Genomic DNA, 6,000 nt, shown 5'->3' on the forward strand with positions numbered 1-6,000 from the left:
ATTGCAATCTTCGAGTGTGTGTGTGTGTGTGAGAGAGAGAGAGAGAGAGATATTGATTTTAAAGACTAAGGGGTCGTTTAACGGGATATGAATTTTTAAGAGGTTTGAATTTTTAAGATCTGAACTTTAACATGTTGTTTGGTTAGAACCTCTAAATTGTTAGACTGGATAATAACAATTATTATTTTACCCTTCTTTTATCATTTCTTTAAATTACAACATTAAACCTTTGAAAAAAATCCATGAAAGTAAGATGATAGAAATGAACACCATACATGTGAACTTTTTTTCATCAAAGTAGGATGCTAAATATAAATATAACACCTAATATTACAAAAAAGTACATGTAAACTAAAAAACCCAATATTACGAAAAAAGAAAAATATGTAATCGAATTAAGTAATAAAGATTGCAATTCTTTCTGCGTATTGTTTTGCTTGATGAAATGTTTCCATCCATTTTTTAGGTTTCTTCTACCGTAGCACAAGTATTCCCATTAACTAAAAAAGCACCACCAAAAAGAACGATTCACCCAATCTGTTGTATATTTGCACAACAATTCATAAATCATACCTCAAACGTTTATGCAAGCAAATGCATAAAAAACTTTCTTTGGTGCACTGACCTTTACTAAAAAGAGAGATATTATGACGTCCTGATTTTCAATCAGATTTTTTTTTCATTTTTATTTATCAAAATATATCATAGTATAATTACACCATGTGGAAACATGGTTTGAATGTGCATGTCTACAGTCAAACCTTGTCATTATTACGAATCAATGAAGTATCTGAAAAACATTTACAATCAAATTGGTAAGCGCGAAGCTTAGTGAGTTGCCCAAAAACCATATACCACAATACATATATATGTATACATACAATGGATCACTATTTGCCAATAATATGTGTATTTTAAATTTACGGCCCAACCATTTCGTCTTCAACACGGGTATACGTGAGCTTAGAGATTGCACTTCAGACTCTACTACTACATATACATTTATACTTTATACTCTACCAGTTTAGACTTGCGCACCTAGAGATTATACTATCAACTACTAGCTCTTTATCCTAACTTACATGAACCTATATAGTAAGGCCCGGGTTTCAAGGCTAAGCACTTTTAGACAATATAATATTCTAGGTTAACTATTGTAACTCTTTTGAAGTAATAAAGATGATATATTTGAATACTATGTGAATTATGTGTATGATGATATATGGTCCATTGGCATGGTCTAAACAGCTCCGGTGCGCCAGCCTCACCTGGCGCTCCCTTGCCAGCCTTGCTGGGGACTCTCCCACCGGCCCGGCCTGGCTCTCCCTTGACATCCCTGATGAGGACTCTCTTGTCGACCTAGCCTGGCACTCCCTGGCTTGGCGCTCCCTTGCCGACCTTTCCTGGTGCGTGCCCGCCAGCCTTGTCCGGCGCCTCCGGGTGGCTTCACCCAACTCCTTGCTAGCTGGGCTTGAATTGGGCTGGCCCAAGGCCTGACCTAATTCCCCTTGACCTAATTGTCTCCTATATAATGAACAATATCTCCTCCATGGATAGGGATTTTCCCCTTGGCTTAGTCGCCGCCCTATACTCCGGCCGGGTGGCTCCGCCGCCACCCGCCGGCGTCAGCCACTACCACCAGCACCAAGATGGTTCTCTCCAACTATGGAGGACCATCTCATATTTATCAGCTGATCTAACTTGACCGTCGGAGTCCGCTCCCGGGGCACAATCCCTGGGACGACTCTAACACATCTCTCTAATTGTGACTAGCAGATCTCCGCCGCAACAGAAGACCAGACTCGCCGGAGGTCGATGTTGCATCATTTGGCGCCATCCCGGACTCGAATGAGCATAAATCATCTCGTTCTTGTCTAGATCTGCTCAGATCTGTGGTTTCGGCTAAGATTTTCCTCAGATCTGTTCATTTCTAGCACCATTTGGTTCAGACCCATTTGGATTCTACCAAGATCTGTTCAGATCCACTTGAGTTTTGTCAATATCTTTTCAGATCTGTCTAACCATTGTTCAGATCTCTTTATTTGCTTAGTTTTATGCATAGATCTTTTGATTTGCTTGTTTTTTCGCTCAGATCTTTTGATTTGTTTAAGTTTTCTCGCTTACATCTTCAAATCTGCCTTGTTTTTGCTCAGATGTATAGATATGTTTTGTTTTAGTTGACCTGAGCAACTCTCAAGTCTTAAAAGACTTTATTAGATCTCATTTTCGTCTATGTTTTGATGTGTTCTTCAGCAAGTAGGGAGAAAGAATCTCTTATGAGTTCTTAACCCATTTTCGTTTTTATTTTTGTGTTTTATCAAGCAACATGAGAAGAAATGGAATTTTAAGTGGTGTTTTAGCTTATCTCGAGTTGTTTTCCTAAAAGAAATCCTCTTTGGTTTATGATTTTCTTGGCAAAACACTGTTGAAGCTGTCTATATTGTGTTTCCTTCAAAGCTTACAGAAGGAAAACGAATTTTTTCAGATCTATAAATTTGCTCTTGTTTTTGTTCATTCAAGCATCTTTCAAGCTTACACAAAACCCTATCATATCCGTTTTTAAGTTACATCTTTGGGTTTTCTTCAGCGAGATTGAGAATAAGAGAAGATTTATGAGTTCTTACTCATATTTTCCAGTTCATAAAATCAGGAGGGAAAATCAAGTTTTTACACCACTTTTTGTTCATATTTTTGGGTGTTTTTCTTTAGAAGTTTAAAGAAGGAAAATGAAAATTTTCCAGATCAGTTCTTGTTCATTTTCTGAAAGCTTGTTGAACAACCCGAAAAAGAAAAGGAAGTTAATAATAAAAAAAAACCTTTCAGATTCGTTTTTTGTCTATGTTTTGGTGTCTTTCCAGAAAGTTGAGTAGAAAAGAAATTTTTGTGAGTTTTTACCCCATTTCAGTCAATATATTATCAGAAAATCGTTTTTAGTAAAGATTTTCTTCACTCCCACTGCAACAACTATTTGTACACATAGCCATATGGCTTGTACATCTTACAGAATGTTAAAAAAAACAAAGGGAAAAAGAGAAGCTTTGATGGGTATTAACCCACTTTCAGTCTATGTATTCTTTAGTAATGAGTTTATGTGTACAAGTTTGTTTAATTTGTACATTCAAAAACGTCTAAGTTAATATTGATAAAGGTTGCATTTCACATCAGTATACCATTTTAATTAATGGTTTTCAAAAAATATATGCATATAAAAAGTAAATGTATATCCACAATGTAAAATTTTTACAGCTCTCTTTTACACTACTTGTTGTCACCGTCTCGAAATATAATGAAAAAAGAGAAAGGGGAAAGGGTGCATAGTGCACCGAACAAATGACTAGGGATGAGCAACGGGCCAAACCCGGACCAGACCGGCCCGAAGACCGAAAACCCGAAGACCGAAAATCGTGAATTTTCTTACCCGAAAACCGGACCGTTTTTGGATGTATCGGGTTCGGGTTCGGTCCGGTCCGGTCTCGGGTACTAAACCGGGTTTCGGGTTTTGGACCGAACTAGGCTTTGAAATTGGTACAATGTGGGACTTTAGTTAGATCACGTGCAAATGAGGTGTCTACAAAAAAAAATACAAACTTTATTAACATTTGGAACAAATAAAAATTACACTATTTAGCACAAAAACTACACTTTTTATAAAAAAATGCATGTTTTAACAAAAAAGAAACAACATTGTTAATAAAAAACTGCATTTTAACAGCTTTTTTGTATAAAAAACAACAAAAAACAGAATTATTTATAAAAAAACTGCATGATTTTATATAAAAAATTTACATGTTTGAACAAAAAATAGCATGCTAAATACTCTCTTTCTTGTAAAGTGAAAGGAACAAACGTTGATCAAGATTTATAAATAATGTTACAATAAAAACATCAAGTTTTATACATAATGTTATATATAACATTAACTAATAATTCAATATCCTTATCTATATATTTTAAGGAGAAAAAAATATTCGGTCCGGTCCGGGTTAAATCCCGTATTCTGGGTACGGTCCGGTCCAAACCCGAAACCCGATTAGTGGTAAAAACAAAACCCAAAAACCGGCCCATTAATATGTATATCTGGTCCGGTCCGGGTCCGGTCCCGGTTTTTTTCCGGTCCGGTCCGGTCCAACGGGTCATATGCTCATCCCTACAAATGACAGAGCTGTCAATAGTAAAAAACAAAGTTGGATCCATCTGGTCTAATATCCTATGTAAAAAAAACAAAAGTGTCAGGACCCAGGTCCAATTCTTGATACACACAAAGTCAAAACTATAGCTTTGCCCGACATTTGTTGCTATTCTCCAAATATAAAAAGGCGTGCGGACCCCACACGGTCAAGAAAGCTGGTAGAAAGTCAAGAGGTGGAGCCCACCTCATCCATCCCTTCCATGGAACACCCAGCTGATGATTTTAATCAGTCCATCACCGGTCGACTGTCGTTACTCCATCACCAACGACCACAAGCATAGTAGACGGCTCCATCACTACTCTGCCACTGTCGACCGATATATCAGCAAGGGGGGAGCCGAGCCTCACGTGACTCTTCTTCTTTATTGGTCCGGCGACAACCGGTGCAACCCAGCACCACTGCTCCTTCACCACAGTTCCCTTATTTGTCGTTGCTCTAGCCTCTACCTACAAGTCACGAGTCCCTGTGAGGAACCAAACCCACCAGGCGATTTCCAATCGCTCCGCCATATCCAGTCGACCACCGCTACCCTAACCAGTTCGATCGCCAGCCCCTGTGTTTGATTAATCTTCTGCACTCGTCGAACCCTGGCAAGTAATCACCAGGAGCTCTAATCACCGAACGATCTCGAATCGCCAGCCAACCATAGCTGATTGCCTCCAGTGCCGAAGAAATAGCGTCAACTGCAACTCCTGTCTTCACCAACAAAGATCACACCCTGGTATTCCTTTAGACTCCGGCAGGGAACCACCAAAATCATCACAGCCGGCACCAACGAACTCCTCCAACGACTTCCAATGGCTCTAAGTCAATCGACGATCTTGCTACAATCAACGATTTTCGGTATTTCCCTCTTTGGACATCATGAAATCGTAGGATACCCGGAATGGGACTCAAAGAAAATGAGAGACGTGTGGTCCACAACCTGGTACACGACCCATAAAAGAAAAGGGAAAAGGAAATTGGGCTCATGGTGCAAGTGGGCTCCTTATGTTGAGCTTCTACATTACATTGGGCTACATCAACATTAATTAAAATGGACTATTCCTTTAATCAAATTTAGACAGCCGCTCAAGGTTCACTTGCTACAATCCCGGAAGAAAACTCGACTTCAGAAGACGAGTTGCATTCAAGAACACTCGACATCTCAAAAAAAAAAGAGGAAGGGGAGAGGGAGAAGCGTAGTGCGCGACTACTGCTCGTGACACATTTCAAAATAACCTTCAGCAACTGTGCTACCCGACTATTAGAAGTCGCGTTGATCAGGTCCATGCAGTCTCGCTATCCAGCCTTCACCATTCATGTTGACTGAATCCTGCTAGTCTCGCTGCTCAACTCTCAGCAGTCACGATGCCCAGCTCTCACCAGCCACGCCACCCAGTTTTGTTAGTACTTGGGTCGCTTAGCCTTTCTTAGTAGCTGTGTCGCCCAATTTCTTGCAACTATACACCCATCGTTTTCCATTCCTCGCATCCTCTAAGAAAAAAAGGGGGGGGGGGAGGGTTGGTACGACAATATCCTGAAGAGGCAGAGTTAAAGTAGATGAAGAGTTGATGCTATACATGATAGTGCACTCCCGACGTGACATTAATATTCCGAGTCAGAAGATCAGCCCTGTCGTTCAACCCTCGGTAGTCTCGTTGCCCAGCTCTCAGTGGTCGTGCTGCTTGATGTGCACAAAAGTACCCACTAATTTTAATATTTATAACCTAACAAACTTAGACTAACTATGCACTTATAGGCTGTGTACCTAGTCAGATTACAGTATAGCTTAGGTAAGTCGGGTGTCGATCATAGGGAATGGTGGTGA

The sequence above is a fragment of the Lactuca sativa genome, chromosome 5, assembly GCF_002870075.4.
Source record: "Lactuca sativa cultivar Salinas chromosome 5, Lsat_Salinas_v11, whole genome shotgun sequence".
In the NCBI taxonomy this organism is placed as follows: domain Eukaryota; kingdom Viridiplantae; phylum Streptophyta; class Magnoliopsida; order Asterales; family Asteraceae; genus Lactuca; species Lactuca sativa.